The sequence below is a fragment of the Micrasema longulum genome, unplaced genomic scaffold, assembly GCF_059751315.1.
Source record: "Micrasema longulum isolate JH-2025_06_02 unplaced genomic scaffold, ASM5975131v1 h1tg001400l, whole genome shotgun sequence".
Classification (NCBI taxonomy): domain Eukaryota; kingdom Metazoa; phylum Arthropoda; class Insecta; order Trichoptera; family Brachycentridae; genus Micrasema; species Micrasema longulum.
This window is the reverse complement of record NW_028278586.1, coordinates 438,836-458,573: the sequence shown is the minus strand read 5'-3', so window position 1 is coordinate 458,573 and position 19,738 is coordinate 438,836. Positions and strand designations below refer to the sequence as shown.

Sequence of the window (19,738 nt, the reverse complement as noted above, 5' to 3'; positions counted from 1 at the left end):
TTTTTGAAATTCAGTTGGAGAATAAAGTCGAGACACTTTTTTTATTTTTTTATTTTATTTATTTACTCATATAATGGTCCGTCGGACAACGTTCTTCATCCCAGACATTTGATAATAAAGTGTGAAGAGGCTGAACAATTGCATCCAAACTACTTTTTATCAGCTCGGAACTAATTCCATATTCGTCCGGCGCTTTCCCATTCTTCAGGAATTTCACCGCCTTGACGGTTTCATCAGTGGTTAAAGAACGGTCAAGGATATTGGCTACTTCAGGGATATTTATTTAAACAGCCTCTGAAAAAATATCGATTAGGTCCGAGGGTGGTGGGCGATTAAGGAACACGCAGAAATAATTATTCCAGATGTCACACACTCGCTTAATATCAGTCTCTGTTTAAATATTTTTTTTGGTTTCTGTTAAATAAGGAAGGTCATTTACTAACTTTAATATTTTATTTTGCTACCTTTGTAATAAATTAGGTTTACACAACTAAAACACAGTTTATTCGAAAAAACCTAATACATGCTCGAGATGGTACATGGGTAGGTTCCTACTATTATATGGTAGTTTTTCTGTCTGAAAAGATTATCATCATAAACTGACGGTTTGAAAAAGAGTATAAATTAGGTACTTAATAAAGAATGCTGGTGTTCTTATGGATTTCCTTTGGCGCTGTCACTTTAAAAACAACAGATAATTAGCTATTGAAATAATCCGTGGCGTTATCACAAAACAAGTCACTTATAATTTGCCTTTGCCAACATAAAATTCAATTATTGTTTTGAAAAAAATGTTATTTAATTATCTTTTTGACTGACTGTATTTTATATTGAAGGTTTTCCTTCGACGTCATGGGTTCATTGTTACCATAATTATTAGCCTGAAGTGTATTTCAAAACGCATTTATAAAACATACGCATTAGCTGCGTAAGTAGATTCGCACGCCTTATTACATCACTATTTTGAGCAAATCATATCCGTGTGTTTGACGTTTGCTACAATATGGCTGCCCATTTAGTGCGTCCGTCTGCCGCCAGGGTCGCGTGCAGCGCACGTGTCGTCTCATTACCGATATTATTATGTTTGCATTGGTTCATTTCCCGACTCTTTCATCCCCCGAACGATATTCACGAACAGAGTAAAGGAGAACATGGAATGCATTTCGACCCCTGACAGTAAAGGGGAAATATTCAATCACTCGCGACGAACTCAGGCCGCGTTTTAAATCTGGACATTTAAACTCGGTGCTAGTGTACGGGTACTGATGATGCGTTAATAAGGGATCTTGAATAATGTGATTTAGTATTGTAGGTAGTCACGGGGGATGATTATCCAATTATGTATTCAAGCTCCTTGAAATACTAAGGGTGCGGAGAAACCAAACATGTTGAAAAATATTAACATATTACAACAGAGATGAAGAACATTTTAGAGAGAGCAATATAGAAGTCTAGGCATCTACAGGGTTTATGACCTGTCATTGGTTGGTTGGTGTAACATTCACCATTCTGCCCATATTTAGACTTCTATATTGCCTTTTTTAAATGTTCTTCATCTCTGATGTAATATTTTATGTTAACAGCGTCCCGGGGAGTTAAATCCAGTCCTTGTCTACAAAAATTTGGACAAACTCAAAATATTGTTGTTAAAAAATAGTTTTCTGAATATTTCGATTTTAATTCAATCCGGTTGCTTATTAGTAAGTGGACCGAATATACAACAAATGTTATCATCATCATTCCCTTTCCGCACCTAATGGTGCATAGGGCACTGCATTGGTACACCAATCGCAGCGTATCTTGATCATTTTTGTTACATGAAGGTAAGATGATCTTACGCTGCAGGTACCAGTCTATGGACTATAAAATAGTCTAATGTGAAAACATCCTTTTAAATAAATATTTCATATCAACCATGTCGGGCACCGAACCCGAGACCTCTTGCATGGTAGGCTAACGAGCTGACAATTACATCACGAGGCCGAAAAATTTAATAGTTTTATAAATTATAAAAAAAACATCGATTTTGGATTAGCTGCATACAGTGACGACTGATACTTGGTACAAATTCAATGGATGTAAGATTACGCAGACCCTTACACAAATAGAAGAAAATGAGGGCCACACAACATAATGATCCAGAAATTTAAAGGATAAATAAAATTCGAAGAACTTTAAATGTACTTACCTAATAAATAAATAATTAATTCAGAATAGCACGTCCCATTTGTATTAACCTTTTTTTTAATTCGTATTATTTCCATGTTTTTTTTGCTCAGTTTACTTTTGCGCGCTTCATGATTTTCTTTTTGTTTTTCTAAGCGAATTGGACTTATTTTGTAAAAAAAAATCAATTACAAGTCACAGAAAACTCTCAAACCAACTTTTTTGCGTCAATCGATTCCATGGAGAATTTCGTATATCGATAATATTCTCGTGTGTATTATAAATATTTTTTCCTTTCCAATCATACGATTGACTGCCTAACTCAATTTGGAGTCTGCGTCAACAAAATTGTAAACTTTGTTAACTCGATTTAAAAGGGAACTTACTAATGGCTGTGGTTTCGTCTGAGACATTTAATCACAAACCTGTAAAAAGAAAAAGGTGAACAAGAGGAGGATAATGGTAAACCGTTATAAAAACCGTCTCGTTTGCAAATAGTTACATATGTATGTTTTAAACTGAACCACGAAAGCGAACAGCGCCCTAGGGAGTTATATTAAATCGTAGATAAAGTAAAATTGAGTTTTCTGTTTAAAAAAAAATATATTTATACGAGACTAATTTTTAGACATGTTTAATTACAGATCTTCGAGAATACTAGTTGAAATTTTCATCCAAATATTTACATTTTCGAAATGAAAATTCGAGTTTACTTCATTGACATATACTGAGCTCTGGGTCCTGATTAAAATAGAATGTTAGTTTTATTTGAGTTATTCTACAATTGCCTTTGAAGTAAAATCAAATTTTCTGTCTGTAAATAGGCACATTTTTATCATTTGATATTTAATATATGTTCCTTTTAATATTTCCGAAGGAGATACTTCAAGTTTGTGTACAAGTATTTACGTTTGTATCAAGAACTTGATAAAAGAAGAACCACAACAATATAAATTGTATTTTCATTTATTAAAATAACATTATATAAACTCGTATTTATCTAGTATTACTTTGTAAAAAGGTTCTTCAGTCAATGACTACCATGTAATTTTTAATTCTTTATCCTAATTGTTCTTGTGTATATACACTTAATTTTATAATAAAGATATCAGTCTCGAAGAATGAAACAAATTACTTGTGATTCTAAATTTTTAGATCTAAGTATCAATCGTGTTTTATTTCTATAATAAATTACAGTGAACTTCTACCAAGAATTTTCACTTAGAAGCTTAAATGTTTTAGACAGTGTATAAGTGCGTAAGTATAAGAGTATAAATTGGTCTCAAACAATAGGTTAAGTTGCCCTTCGTTAATCCTGTGGAAATTTCCAGTTTATGAATATCTCTTATACAGAATGTTCACCGGGAAGATTTGATACTTTATTTTGTATAACTTTATGGAAAATAACGTTGTAAAATTTTAACGCTGATGCTTTATTAAATGTTGGAAATTACGAACGAAAGACAGTGACAGCTAAATGTCCGCCTCTGTTAGCTTAACAAACCTGGGTCTTTTTAAATAATTTTTTATTATATTTTCTCAAATTTCGTCGCAAATGTGTTACTGGTTTGTTGATATAAACCTAACTCTTTCGATGTCCCCACAAAAAAGTCCGGGACTGTTAAATCCGGAGACCGCGGAGTCCTATCGACATCACCATTTCTTGAGATAATTTGTTGTAGAAACAAATCTTGCTGTAATTCTATTGGCTTTATTTAAAGTTGCATCGTCTTGTTTAAATCACATATTAATCAAACCCAAAGCAAAAAAGTTATCAATAGAAGTAACAGAAGCCGTAACGCCACGTTCGTCTCCAAAAAAGTAAGGGCCAATGATTCCTCCAGACCACATAGCCTACCATATTGTCACTTTTTATGAATGAAAAGGTAACTGATGAATAATTCAAGGATTTTTGGTTGACGAGTACCAACTGTTTTATTTATTGACTTATTCATTTAAATCGGAATGAAAATAATGGTTATCATGAGCAAGCTGTAACATAATAGAAGCATATGTGCGGCGTCGTAAATAGTGTTGTGGAAGAAGCTCTTGTGTCAAATGAATTATTATAAATATATAAAAATGCAAATCTTTATGCGTAATATCCTCCAAAATTGTTGTCTTAAGTCTAGTTTCTTGAGCACGATGTCGAATTGAGGTTGACGGATTGTTTTAAACACTTTCCAGGACAACATAAATTAATATGTTCAGCTGATCTTCTACTACGTTGTGGCCCAGCCTTGTTTTTATCTGCTACGGTGCCATTTTTTTCAAAATCTTTCTCGAAACGATAAATAGTGATATAATTCTTTTTCTGTCTAGTTTCGAACATGTGCAGCTCACATTACTACCCTTACAAGAAAAAAAGACTTGATACATTCGTTTCATTTGCAGAATACTGATAACATAAAATTTAATAGGAAATAATTCATTAGTTTAGTAAACTTTTAGAAAGAAGCTTGTTTAGCTTTGAAACTGATCGACGGAAAAAAAAATAGTGGCGTAAAACAAAGTTGTTTGATTTTTGATATGTAGTAGCAAAAATTCACGTTATCTTTTAGTCATCCCAAGTGATTATTGATTTTGAAAAAATGTTTTTTACAATTAAAGCACGTTAATTTATTATTGAGCATTTTTGTGTAATAATTTTTCCACGTCTATACTTCAGGACTGCCAAATATGAACTGTCAAAATTCATGTTTACCAAAATGGCGGCCAAACAAATTTGTAAGCCCTTCCGGCGAACATTCTGTATAATAATACATTATTTGAAATGGTACTCTATTATTTCACAGGGCATGGTAAGTAAAATATTTCTAACTTATGAGACCGATTTGCGTAAGGCTTGTCGCTACCACTAGCTGTGGGAACGTTTAATTAGCAACAATCTTTGCATATTCAACACTGAATTTCAGTACAAGTTTTCCGACTTGTTAAATAGAATCTTTGTCAAACACTCGCTTCATGATTCTACAGAAGAGAGAAATGACACCATTTTATAAGTAACGCCGAGCTTCATCAAATATTCAAACACAATGAATTCATTGTGAACAATTGTTCACTTTGACATGGAGAACATTTATGAAACGGGATGCAAAAGTTTAGGCATTTAATGGGCACATGACCTGTAAATGCCGTTATTTTGTTTGTTGATCATAATTAATTACAACTCACGCTTCATGTGTCTATTCATGGACAATGATATGTTGTAGTTTAAGCAACCTTTGAAATCAATATTTCATATCCTGCCAGGAATCAAATCTAGGACCTCAAAAATGGTAGACGAACGCGTCAACCACTCACAAGTCACCCGAAGGCACTACGTCATGTAAACGTAACATGTTAGAAATTGTAAGTGATTGTAAATACCTTGGCTAAACATTTAACAGAACTCAACACTTATGTATGGAAGTGAAACATGGAACTGGCAGAGGAAGGATGAAAGCCGAGTGAACGCGGTTGAAATGCGATCTCTTAGACGAATGTGTGGGAAATCAATGTATGACAGGGTAACGAATGATGAAATCAGGCGAGAGTGTAAATCTGAGACAAGTATAATTGATAAGATTAAGAAAGGGTCTCTGAGATGGTTTGGTCACGTAGAACGAATGGACGACGAGAGAATGGTAAAACAAGTATATATGGCAAAAATGAACGGCAACGTTAGACGAAGACGACCAAGGAAGACGTGGCATGATCAGATAAACCAAAATCTTAAGTCTAGTCATGTCAAAAGCAGACATAACCGAAGGGCATGTATGACAAGATGTATGAATGTGGAAGAGGCTAGGATTGTATGCCAGGATAGACGTGTGTGGCGGTTCATTCTCTCTGCCTACCCCTACGGGGAAATAGCGTGATGGTAGTCGTAGTAGTAGTAGTAGTAGTTCAACTTTGAAAATCACATTAACATCATCTGCACAAAGCTTAGAGTATGTACGATAAAACTTCATCAGCTGATGAAAATATTACCTTTTAAATTACTTAAGTTAGTTAACATAAGTCTTGCAGAATCAATTACATCATACGGAATTCTGTCTTGGGCTAATTTACAATCTTCAGAAAAGATTTTTTAATATAATGATTTCTCTCCAAACTCGAAGGAACATGGCTGATGCCATTTTTATGTATAAAACTTTGAATAACATGATAGATTGCCCTAAGATTCTGTCACTTATTAATTTTAGAGTCCCAGTAACGCAGACCAGAAACCAATCTCTTTTTAAAATTTCTAAATGTAAAACCAAATCTTTTCAAAATTCATTTGTAAATAGAACCTGCCATATGTGTAATCAGAAATTAAATTGTATTGATATTAATAACATATCTTTTACTTCCTTTAAAAGTGAAATTTCCAAAAATAATTCAAGTTATGATGTTGCGCCTTGAATCCGCAGCCTATATTATGCAGGTGATGTGCAGTTCTGTATGTAGGCACATAATAAATGAACACTGTATGGTCAACTATAGTTGTATTATTTATTGTAATGTGCAACTGTGTGACCAATATTCATTTACATTTCTAGTAATATTATAAGTTTTGTATGATTAGTTATTTTATGTTATGTATAATTTTTATGTGACAACATTTACAATAACAATATTATGTGGAAGCCTCTAATTGGACTTTATGATATGTATTTATGGTATAATTGATTCTTTTAAATGTATAAATGTCTGTTGGCTTTCCAATGAAATAAAATAAAAAAATAAATAAAAAATGAATAAAAAAAAAAAATTGCAAAGAAGATGATACAACCCTATTTAAGTATTGTGGGGTACTTCCGGTGAAGCAACTTTACCACTTTAAGCTAATAATAAAGCATTTGGATCAGGAAAAAAGCCTTCTCAGTCGCCAACATGGAACAAGATCGATAACAGCCATGAAACTGGTAGAGTCTAGAGCACAAAGCTTCTATGAAAGCAGGACGACAGAATATATTGTATCAAAATTATTCCATAAGCTTCCTGCCGAGGCAAAGAACTCTACCAGTTCGCAGCAAAGAATTAAACGATTGAAGGATTTCCTAATCAATAATCGAATCTTCAAGGTGTAAAGTTGTGTTTATCCAGTCCAAATATATTTGTGTTGCTTAATTTTTCCAGTGGTTTTTTTAGTTGTTTTTGTATTTTTGATATTTTGTGATAATTTACATTCATTTATTATTTGTTTGGTGTGATCTAGATTTTGTTTACTTTTGCACATTATTTTTAATATGTAATAAAAAAATGATAAAAAAAATAAAAAAACTATATTTTTTGCTGAGAGCAGGCATCGAACCGAAACCACTCGTCCAGGGTTCTGGTTTTATTTCACACACATAACGGTTTTCTTTATCCACCAAGTTGTGTTCTTGTAAAATAATAAAATTGTGTAACACTGATAACAAAGTTTTATTTTCATAATAATTTAATGAAAAACATGATCCGATGTAAAAATAAAATAAAATAGTCATAACATTTTTGAAAAGGAAAAACATAAATATACACAAACATATTTTAAGGGATTCAAAGAAACGATGAGAAGAACCTTTAAATCAAATATAAGACAATAAATTTAAGTCAATTTAAAAAACATCTTCTAAATTAATGACACATTAAAGTAAGAGCAGCAATATATTGATTTTATATACAAATACAATAAAAGTAATTAAATGTACTTTAAAAGTATAAAAACATGTCAATGCAGCAGAAAAAAAAGAAAGAATAACAGGTACAGCAAGTAATCTTTAAAATTTGAAATAGCAATATAAGGAGAAGATTTTAAATCATGGGTAGTTGATAAAATTTCGCTAAAGCGATTTTAGCAGTAATACAAATTTCAGTAGAGAAATTTTATTAAAAAGAATAATATTAATGTTTGTGATGTGAAGTGATGTAAGAGAAAGGGGGATCAACGGGAGTTTTATTCAAAAGTTTTCAATACACTATTTTAAAATAATTGAAATCCTGTATGATAGATATCTATATGGTTAAAAAAGCTGATAAAAGTGGAACACGATCTATGTAAAAACGAATTCTGACAATAGTTTGTATTGACGCTAGGTATTATTCTTTAACTTTCATACTTTCTTCCCAATAATGTTATTCATCTTGCTGTAAATGTAAATTAAAATATAATTTTACTTTCATTGAACTTATTTTCAATGCAACTATCTTTTGATTGGGTATCTTTTCCCATATAATTTATATTGAAAACTCATGTCATGGAAAAACGAAGTAAGTTTCCATACTTCCATAGGTAAAAGTATCCCAAGCCAACCTTTAGAAAATTTCTCCCGGAAAAATAATAATATTGTTGAATAGAACCTCGTCGGATATCATTTTCTCTCATTTCAGTAGAGCGATGTTTATAACATAAGTAAAACTCCATTTATTTCCCGATATCCGCTTCTAGCGGTAAAAATGTATTTTGGTTGATATCGGTGTAGAAATGAAATAATTACAATTAGCATAGTGAATTCATAACTGATTCACAATAGCATAAGCAACAACTGCCAAATTAACTGGAACTTTAACAATGTTTGATTATGTCCAAATGCTTGCAGACTGGCTGGATTTCCTCCCTAAGGGGTTGTTCGTATTTAAATTTATTTCAACAGAGAGGGAAAAAGTTTTCGAGAAGGGAATATGGAAGTCTAGGCATTTACAGGGCTTATGACCTGTCATTGGCTGGTTTAAGTGGCCACTTTACACACTGTGTAACATTCACCATTCTGCCCATGTTTGAACATCCACATTTCCTCAACTCTTCCATCTGTTGACTTTTGTGAAGTAAAAGAGCTAGTAAAAGTGCTAGAGAGTTAAACCAGCCAATGACAGGTCATAAGCCCTGTAAATGCCTAGACTTCCATATTCCCTTCTCGAAAACTTTTTCCCTCTCTGTTGAAATAAATTTAACTGGAACTTTATTTGTTCAATTTAGTACGGCATAACAATTTAATTTTCTTCAATAAAAAATAAGCTTTCGATATGTGGTGTTGGCGGCGAATGCTGCGGATTCCGTGGACGGCTAGACGTACGAATGCATCTATTCTCTAGGAACTGGACATAGCAGAAAGACTAACATCCATGTGCGAGAAAAGAATCCTGCAATTGTTTGGGCATATTTCCAGGGAAAATCTGATAGTTTGGAGAAAACTATCCTCCTGGGAAATGTCAAAGGGACAAGGTCGCGTAGACGTCAACCGACAAGATGGAGCGGCACAGTCACTGAATTATCAGAATCATCACTGACGAATGCCTTTAGAAGAGCACAAGACCGTTCCGGACGGAGGGAGACTTTCCACAGACGAGCCATGCCTGGAGTCAGGCGTAATCACCATCCTCAAACATGAGGCACGGATTGAAGGGAATAAAAAATATTTTTTTGCGTTCTTACGATTTCCCACACTATTACGATTTTAGGGGCCAACTAACTTAATATTAGAAAATTAAAATCATGTTGAGGTAGAGTGGGTTTGAACCTCAAGCCTCCGACCCCTGAGTCCGCAACCGAGTCCCTTATAAGGTTGGGCAGCTTTAAAATATAAAGTATAAAATATACTATGATTTACATGTGAGAATGCACATAGAGCACATAATACTCAAAAACCCTTAGACTGAAGTTTGTATTTGTTTAATTTGTCTTTTTGTCAAGAATCTTGTGATTATGTTATTGGTATGAAGTGTATAGTTGATTGTTTGACTCTCGCATAGTTATATGTACTGAATAAGAGTATTTTTAAAATACGTAAAGAAGAATTGCACTCATGATAATTTATTATTTTGTGAAAATAGCAAAAAAATTCGCCACTGGCAAGCAGGAATTGCAAGAGGTGTTAATAAAGATAATCATTTAAATTTATGCGCTTCCACGATTACTACACGCTGTTGCCAGGTACAAAAACAAAACGCAACTCTGTGCTGCTAAATAATCAAATGGTATTTTATAAACAAGAACAAGTGTTGCTAACTTCAGAACCTCCCGACGTGACAACCGGAATAATCCGCATGGCGAATTAAACATCATTACATTTCAAATGTTTACGTTTATTAAATAGGACAGCTGCTAGTAGGAGGCGAAATGTCACAATATGTAGGCATCTACCCTCCGCCATCGTTAAATAAAACTTTTGAAATTCGAATCCATGGAAAATCGTAATTAAATGTTGTTTATGGCGGGAACGATCGACGAGTGGATACTTTGACAGATGATAGCCTTTCATAGAATTATACGCTTTGACGCCTACTTTGAAGAGAACTTTTAATGTTGAATTAAAGTTCTGATTAAATTTTAAATTTTCGGGCGTCACACATATATTTACTCTGTCTTTAACGAGTTTCTCTCTCACGGCTATTAATTTCAGAATACACAAACAACCTATTTCAAACACAAAACTTTGGAAAAAAAAATATAAGTGAAATAAATTTTTAGAAGCACCATGGATACCGTGACGTAAAATTATTAAATAGACGCATTACAGGCGCTAAAAAACGGCGTTTTAATAAGAAACAAGGTTTGAATTTTCTTCATATCTTCGTCTATGTCTTTTTAAAAAAATACTATTTTGTGCGAGCTAGGACCATCCAAAAACCCAGTTCTATCTGTCTTCTTCGGACGCGCGGTATACAATATGTTAAATTATTTTAAAAAACCGAAAAGAAAATGACACAAACAATTGCACTCAGATTCTTTCACAAGAAAAAAACAAAATTGGTTCAATTTGGTAATGTATCCAAAATAAAACAAGTTTATTGGATTAAAATTCTACTTCATTTTTATAATATACATAAACAATAAATATATATGTATTTTTTAAATAGGTTCAGTTTTGGGTGCGTTTAACGGAACAACGATACCTCGATTTGTTTGAAGCATATTTAGTCCGACGCGACGTGCAATTGTCTTTCGCGCGAGAGAGTGATAGAAAATTTTTGTTCGTATACCTATTCATCAAATTTCTTTGGCACCGCTTTTTTTTTAGTTCTTGGTAATTGCCTTTCGTGCCTTCATTCTCTTATCGTGATCAGATGTGGTGTTACGTAGAAATATGACCTAATGTGTGGTAAAAAAAGGCTTAAATTGTAATAATTAAAGCGTCAGTTTATTTTTAAATACAATTCAAAGTATGGGAAAAGTACAAAGTCGTATTTTTTAATTTTCTAAGAAATCTACCGCTGCCAGCTAGTATCATACATATGGTAACGAGTTAATAGAAAATAAAATGAACTAAGGAAATATGTATAACTTTTTCTAACACGAATAACTTGCATGGGTTTCGTGATTGGTTTTTCCCAAGTATTGAAGGCAACGCAATTTTTGCATCTTAAATGTAAGAAATCCACAAATAACGATTTTATTCATAGTTTTTTTATTTTCGATTTTGCATTGCAGCCTAATTTTTTGGTTTCTACATATCTTAAATAAAAAACAAAGTGTTTTGGTTGATTTTTCAAATTAATACTATATTTGTACTTACCTTTATTATTTTTGCAAATATTCCCAGGGCGTATTGTAAAATTAAATTATTTTACGACAGTGCACTGATTATATTTTTTTAATAAGGATAAATGCTGTTTGTTGTGATACAATTCCGATAAATTGTGGTACAAACCCAAAAGTCAATTCCAATTGTTTCACTATACAATTTTCGTCTGTAATGTAAGTTTATTTAAAGGAATTTTGTCAAAACGTAAAAAATATGTGGCAAGGAAAAAAAATTGCCAAAGCAAACCTTTTTTTTAACATATTAACATGCATACTGGGCTTTTGCAATACGCAGTTGCATACAAAATACATGGCAAAGTTTCCCAAAAATAATATTTTGCTTTTACGCCTCATTTATTGTAAATATTATAAAATAATTAATTAAAAATTAATAAAGATACCTACGTTTAAAAAGATACAAAAGTTATTCAAGCGCGGAATCAATTTTTCACATACTGTAAATAAAAATCACCACGTCCTATAACAGAATAAGAACAAGATAATTATTGTGAAAATATCAATTAAAAGTAATGAGAGTCACTGAAATTCAATTTGAAAAAGTAACACTACCCCCAACCTTATATCTGATGAACTTTTTTTAGGCAACTGGTCCTTGGTCAACGTGAGGTGTTTAATAGTCTCAACATACCCCTATGAATAAAATAACAGGCAGAAGAGGGTAAAGGAAGTAGATTTTTAAAGAATATAATACCTAAGTATTGTAGATGGACCAAAAGACTTCTGCATAATCAAACTCAACATTAATTTTCCAAACTTAGTGGAAAAACTCTTGAACAGTAATAAAATTAACCAAAACAAATTGATTAGGCCAATTTAAATTTTCCCAGAATTTCAATTGAGAACATTTTTCTTATTCTTTTTTTTTTTTTTAGTTACGTTAGTTCAAGTAGTTAGTAGTAGAAACCAATTGATTCAGTTTGGTTTTATTGTTTCTTGAGAAAAAAAGAATCTTACAAATTATTGCCACTCCGAAAACAAAATAGTATAACTTGAATTAACTCAAATCTTCTATATAATATTTTATCCGTGGTATATTTTCATAGGGGTTTAAAACTGTTAGTTCGTACTTAAAAGGCACGTGTCAAATATTAATTACCCTACATATCTAGGTTTATAAAATAACCGTTATATTTATATTATGTACATATTTACTACCCCTGTTTATTCGATATTATTATTTACGAAAATAAAGAGGGCGATAAACTTTTATTGGGAGTTTCAATTTGTGTATCTTTGATCTTTAACAGCCATTTTTCCTTTCTTTAAGAACACTTTCAATCGTACAACGCTTTTATTTTTTATAAACTATTTCAATGATTTTCCATAAACCTAGCATTTTTTTTACCAATCTGTTTTTTTAGTGGCTGGAAGATATTCCTTTTAGCAATAACTCTTTTAAAGTGTGTATATTTTCGTTCTTCAAGTTTTAGTTAATTAATTTATAATTATTTTTCGTTTTATTTATTTATTTTAAAATAAACTAATTAATAAACATTGACATGCCTTGAGCCCTCAAAAATTATGACACTCAACTCATGCCCAAACGCTCAGTTATGCTCAACGCGTATTTAGTCGTTCTTTGACCACTAGGCGGGTTTTGACGTTTAGAATTGAAACCAAAATGCCCGCTTGTTTCATGAAAGCATATAAAAATCTTTCGGGTAAACATTCAAAAAATGATTGTTCAACTTTTCATTGGTAAACATTTGTTCATGTGTCATTAACAAAGCTCAAAACAATTAATATTGAAATATAAATAATTTTTTTTTGTAAACGGCAAACTACGCCAAACGGCGCAATTGTGAAACTCTTTTTACGCGCACTGATAAGAAAACGTTTTAATTATATAATAAATGTGAGTTAATATTATTTTTGCATTCCTCAAAATCCAGTGAAAAGGAATAAATGAGTCAAAATTATAAGGAATTTAAGGAAAGCGTATGATTCAGATCCACAAAAAAATAATGTTATTTGTCACCATTAAAATACAAACTTTTTTGTACACCAAAAATGAGTCTCCTCCCATTTTTGGTAGCGTATGCATGCTCGTTAAATGCATCCCTGGTAAATAAACAACTCAGTAACTATAGGTACATTGGTCATTACTTCTTAACATATTTTACGCTAAAGGGTGCGTCCGTGTATTAATACGTCAATGATTACAATCAACCACTGCAAAATAAACTATCAATTTTTATTTTCTAACAATATTTATTTTTTTATTTTATTAAATAATAAAAAACAAGGTTCCTACTGTATTTTTTTTGACATTATAATTTACTAGTAAGTGTTTTTTCAAGCCGACTGGGTGTGTTATTATATAATTTTTGTATAATGTTATATTATTTATATAATGTTATATGGGTGTGTTATTATATAATTTTTGACCATTTTGACTAAAACGCGACTTACTTTTTTTGGTGCAACTGGCCATTAGTGGGTCTTTTGTATTACTTTTACTTGAAAATTACTGTATTCATAGATAAAACACAACAATTATTCCCTTCAAAAATTTTAAAATGAACTTTATTTGTTACAGCAGATCATAAGTAACATTCTAATACAATAATAATAACAAAATGTAAATTTCGACCAAATTCATCACTTAAATTCGGTTAGAAATATATAATTCCTTTATAACTTAACTTTTTTAGAACAAAATAAAAATCAGAAGTTTTGAGATCCTTTTGCAAATAATGAATCAACTTCTTTTTAATTTTAAATAATTTATAATAAAAATATAAAAAAGGCAGAAAATTGGATTGGAACATTTGAGTCCCATTGTTATACACTGTCTCAAAGTATTTTATATTGTCAAAGATACTTAAAACGCGATAAAACAATTGTTTAGATTATTTTACCAGTGCACAAAATATATATCCAATCATCATCAGTGGCGCTACAACCCGTTGTAGGCCCTGGCTTCCTCCAGAATCTGTCTCAATTCCTTTCCGCAGCCTGGGGCTCTTCTCCAGTTCGCCAGGCCAATTGCTCTTAGGTCACTTTCCACATTATCCAGCCATCCTAATTTTGGTCTGCCTCTGCTTCGTTTACCTTCCGGAGTGGTATAAATAATAATATTGGGGGAACGATTAATATTGTTCTACTCGTTAATAGCGGGCATAAATAATATTTTAGATTTATTCAATACATATTTCAAATACGCGTCTCTATTAGTTTCACGGCGAGTGAATCTTAAATGATCTTTCTAGCAACTAATGTCATCATATAATCATCAGTTAATGAAAAAATATAATTTATTTGCATTTAATGGTGTGAAGTTACGGTGTTAGATTAATTTCAAATTAGCTTCCGTATTTTTTGGACTTTATTTAATTTATTTTAACTGTACATCGGCGGGCCTATTGCTTATTGCTTTATTGGCAATTTCTTTCAACCAACCGATAAAATAAAAGTTTTATTTTCAATAAAAAATAAAGATTAAAAATAGCTAAAGATATATAAAACAACAAATTAATGTATTTGTATATAAATAACCTTAAATCAATACTATTACTCAATAGGAAAAGGGAAAAAAGAGAAAAGAGGATAGGAGGAGAAATTAAAAAAGAGAAAGGAGATATTTCTTCAGACGTAATTTAAACAGAGATACTGTATTATTATTATGGATAACTTATATATGTAATAGAATACCTCAAGGGCGATTTACATAGTGATTCTATAGATAAAAAATTTAATTGATGCTTTTAAATTTGTAATTTAATTCAAACAATTTATTTTACTGTCACATGCTACGGATTTATTCAAATGATTTAGAGAAAAGGTGGGTTTTAAGTTTTTTCCGAAACATCATTTCACTTTCACAGCCTCGCATCTCAGCTGGGAGAGCATTCCATGCCATAGGGCCTGCGACCGCAAATGCGCGTTTACTAAATTTAGTGCGCTGTTTGGGTAGAGGTATAATGACTTTTCCTCTCGCCGTAGAGGTAGCTGATCTAAGCGTGAGACGCCTGTCAGCTAGTTCATCCGGAATACATAGTTCTTTTAGATATTCCGGAGCAGAGTTGTGCAGTGATTTAGACATAAGGTCAACAGAGTTTGTATTCCACCCTCTGTGGAAAATGTAGCCAGTGTAATTTCCGAAGTAGTGGAGTGATATGACTGAACTTAGAGATTCCGAAATAAGTCTCGCTGCAGCATTTAATACAGCCTGCAGGCAAGTCATTTTGTTTGTGTTTGTAGTAACATCTTTGATGGTGGGTGGGAGATGATTCCACAGTCGAGCGGCATGGACACTATATGAGTTGGAGAAGAAAATAGAATTGTGGATGGGTATTAAGAGAGTGCTTCGAGAATTAAAACGAAAAGGTAAACCATGAGCTGATTAGCGTTGAAATTTTTCACGCAGGTATATAGGAGCGTTAAGACTATGAAGTACATTGAACAGAAGTGAGGGGGAATGATAGTCTCTTCCCTGTCTAATTTTGAGCACATTTCAGTTGCCTACGATAATTAGAAATGTGGTCATATTTCCTAAGACCAAAAATATACTTTGTGCATGTATTCTGAAGTCGTTCAAGTTTATCAAGTTGCTCACAACATTATTTTATAAGCACTGAAATGGTTTGTAACTGAACTGTAACGTGATGCTATAAAGGGTTAAGCAATAAGGAATAAATAACTTATAACTGTAAGCTTTAGAGATGAGTGTTGTAAAAATGTTTACTCTCTTATCATCCTGATGCATTATTTATATTCATACATCCTGAATATAAAATCAACGCAATTGAATTATATATGCATACAATCATGTTTTCAGGATTGTTTCCTCACTCCAAATAAGCCAATTCACCCTCGCAACTGGCACAGGGGATGTTTATTTTTATGGTAATTAGAGAATCAACAAAAACATTTTATTAGTGGAGTTTTATATGAAGGGAATCGAATCTGCCACCCCTGTGCTCATTCAAAAAGATGGTTACGTCGAGTGGAAGATGACTTGCACTAGTAAAGTAAATTGATACAGATGGCAATGATAGAAACAGTAAATTTATCAATAGTAATGAAATGTTTGGAATGAAATGGTAGAGCTTTATCATTGGAAGAGTTTTATTTATTGTACCTGGAGGGAAATTACAAACGCTATCGTCATCGGTACATATTGAGATGGTTTCAAATTCGATATTTATCTACAAAAATATGTACACATATTTTTATGAAAAAATAAAGTACCCTATTATTAAAAATAAAAGGGAATTTGGCAAAAAAACGCTAAATTTTTTTGTATAATATTTTTTTTATTATTTCCATTAAAACACTCGCCATTTGAAACGATGCATTGATGCCAATGTTTGATCCAATTGTCCATGCACTTTTCATAAGACTGCAAAGGTATTGTGACCTTTAGCTCTAGCAGCAAATTCTTTTTTATGGCATCAATCATCTCAAAGCGCGTTCCTCTCAAAAGCAATTTTAGTCTTGAGAAAAGGAAAAAGTCACACGAGGCCTGATCTGGAAGATGCGGTGCTCGGCTGATGAGATAAGTAGAATTTTTGGACAAAAACTCCGAAACAATCACTACTGTATGAGACGGCGCGGCGTTTTATCGTGGTGTAAAATCCACGAATTATCCTTCCACATTCCTTCAGTGTTTTTGGGACGAGGGGGGAGTGACGCGTTTTATACCCAAAACATCTCAACAATAGAATGCTCAATAACACAGCAACCTCCTGGATTTGCTTTGCCGATTCGATGTTTTCTTTGGTACTTGACGTTGCTAGATGTGCAGTATGTTTATCGCCATCTAAACATTCACTTATGTCTTTAAATCTCTTATACCGTTTGCATGCTCGTGTTTTATATATACACGATTCTCCAAAGGCTTTATTCAACACTTTTTTTATGATTTGGCACATAAAATTTCATAAGCAACACAAAATTTGAAGAACGCTCGTTGTGTCAATTTTTTATCCATCGTAAAAATCACAACACAGCATTTTTTTGACTTACTTAAACATACGCTGACAGAATACTGAGCATCCAATCGCCACCATATTTTAACAGGTGACAGAAAAAGAAACCGGTTAGTGCAGCACGGGCATTCCAAATCAGAAATTTCCGTTTATTTTTGATCATATAGTGGTTCAAACTGTCAGTGGGGTCGCAGTGAGTCACATCTTGCTGAAGGGTGTGATTTTATAAAATGCTGCGAACGCTCTGTTACATTCCACCGGCAACACTACTGACTAGTCCTACTCGTTAGCGTCCTCGTCGCAAATCCCGGGTAGTGGGATCACACTCATAACGGTGTGATTACAGCAAAAAACGATAGGATGAAAGGCGAGTTTCTGGCGCCTCCAAACCTGAATATTCAGGTAAGGGAAGGTAACCCCGACAAAATAATCCACCAGAGAAGGCAACGGAAAACCACTCTTGTCATCTTTTCTCAGAAATCACTATGGCGAGTATATCCAATAAGCAGTAGTCCTGGCATGGAATACAAGAGTAGTGCAGGACTGAGATGCTTTTGCTGTAGTGGTCACCAACGTCAGGGGGACCTGACAAGGCACCGCAAGAAAAAAAATGTTCCTTCATCGGTGACCTGTAATTGAACATGTCAATACAGAAAATATAATTTTACTTTGTAGGTTTTCGTTCTTTCTTAAATTTAAGGGATAAACCTAACGGTGGCGTTTCTTTTTCTTTCGCGTAAGCAAATATGCAATCGCTGAAAGTTTTTCGCTATTCATGTTCGCTTGCGCGGCGGTGAATTATAATATTTTATGCTTATTGTACACAACGTGTTTCGCTAGACAGATCAAAAAGGACTTAACCAAAAAAAGGTACGAGAATCAGACGTGTATTTGGTATTTGCTATTATTTATTAATGTGACAATTTCTACTCTGTATGATGTTTTAAGAGACAAATATCAAGAGAGATGAAGAATATTTTTGAGAAGGGAACATGTTAGTCTAGACACTGATAAGGCTTGTGACCATTTTTGTATTATTTTTACAGTACCTTTTATTGATGTTACTTATAAAGTACAAGATTTATATTTCACAAACAGATTTTCCTGCCGTTCTATATCTGGGTAGTGTCAAGAAAGGGAGAAAATTTCGGCTATGGACCTTTATAGGAATTTATTCTCGTATTTGCTCAATGAAGAGAAAACCACAGAAGACTCAGTCAAGAGAAGCAGGACTATAGATAGACATCAATGGACCTTCCATTTCACTTGAAGAAATCACGGCATTTTGTGTCCTGTAATCATTTCGTCGCTTTAATTCGTTTTTGTCCAACATACCATTTTCAACGAAATTGAGTTAAGCGTACAGGAGTTCTGAGAAAGCCTTTATTTATAAAATTCAAATGAAAAAAAATATATATATTTCAACAGAGAAGGAAAACATTTTTGAGAAGGGAATATGGAAGTCTATAATATGTTACACAGTGTGTAAAGTGGCCACTTAAACCAGCTAATGACAGGTCATTAGATAAGCCCTGTAAATGCCTAGACTTCCATATTCCCTTCTCAAAAATGTTTTCCCTCTCTGTTGAAATAAATTTAAATATGAACAACTCCCTGGGGAGGAAATCCAGCCAGTCTGCAAGCATTTGGACATAATCAAACATTGTTGAAAAAAAAAAATATTCAAAAAATCGTGAAAGGTGTTTTTTAACGAATTTTGTTTTAAGTTTTGGTCAATATTTATGCCTACTTCGTAAAATAATATATTTCTGAAGATTTGTTATGTTGGACAAAAACGAACTGAGGCAACGATTTCTCTCCCTTCGAAGTGTATTTTTTTAGCCATTTAATTCACTGCCTCTTGTAATAAATCATTATAAATTATTACAGAATAGATGTGCCTTAGATCCTCACCAACGCTTCTGCATCTCACCTCATCGGCAATGCAACAAAAAGTTGGGAAATTCTTAAGCTGAGTCACCACACATGGACAGCTGTCGAATTTGGAAAGTTTCAAACGGGGCAGCTAGCTTACTAAGCCGCCGTGTCTTGACTCGTGAGGATTTGTGTGAGTTTAAAGCCCATATGCTGCTTGAAATCTTAGGCATCAAAACAAGAAGAAAATAACATTTTAGTAACCTGTTCTGTG

The 19,738-nt window shown here is 32.9% G+C and overlaps 1 long non-coding RNA gene across 1 annotated transcript; it reads right to left on the bottom strand.

Moving 5' to 3' along the window:
* Window positions 1-250: 250 nt before the first annotated feature.
* Window positions 251-12,380, bottom strand: LOC148275544 (uncharacterized). Its single transcript, XR_015824003.1, has 3 exons — window positions 12,348-12,380; window positions 12,041-12,113; window positions 251-294 (listed from the first exon to the last, which is right to left on the bottom strand). It is a non-coding gene; the product is annotated as an uncharacterized LOC148275544 (long non-coding RNA).
* Between the last annotated feature and the right edge of the window lie 7,358 nt (window positions 12,381-19,738).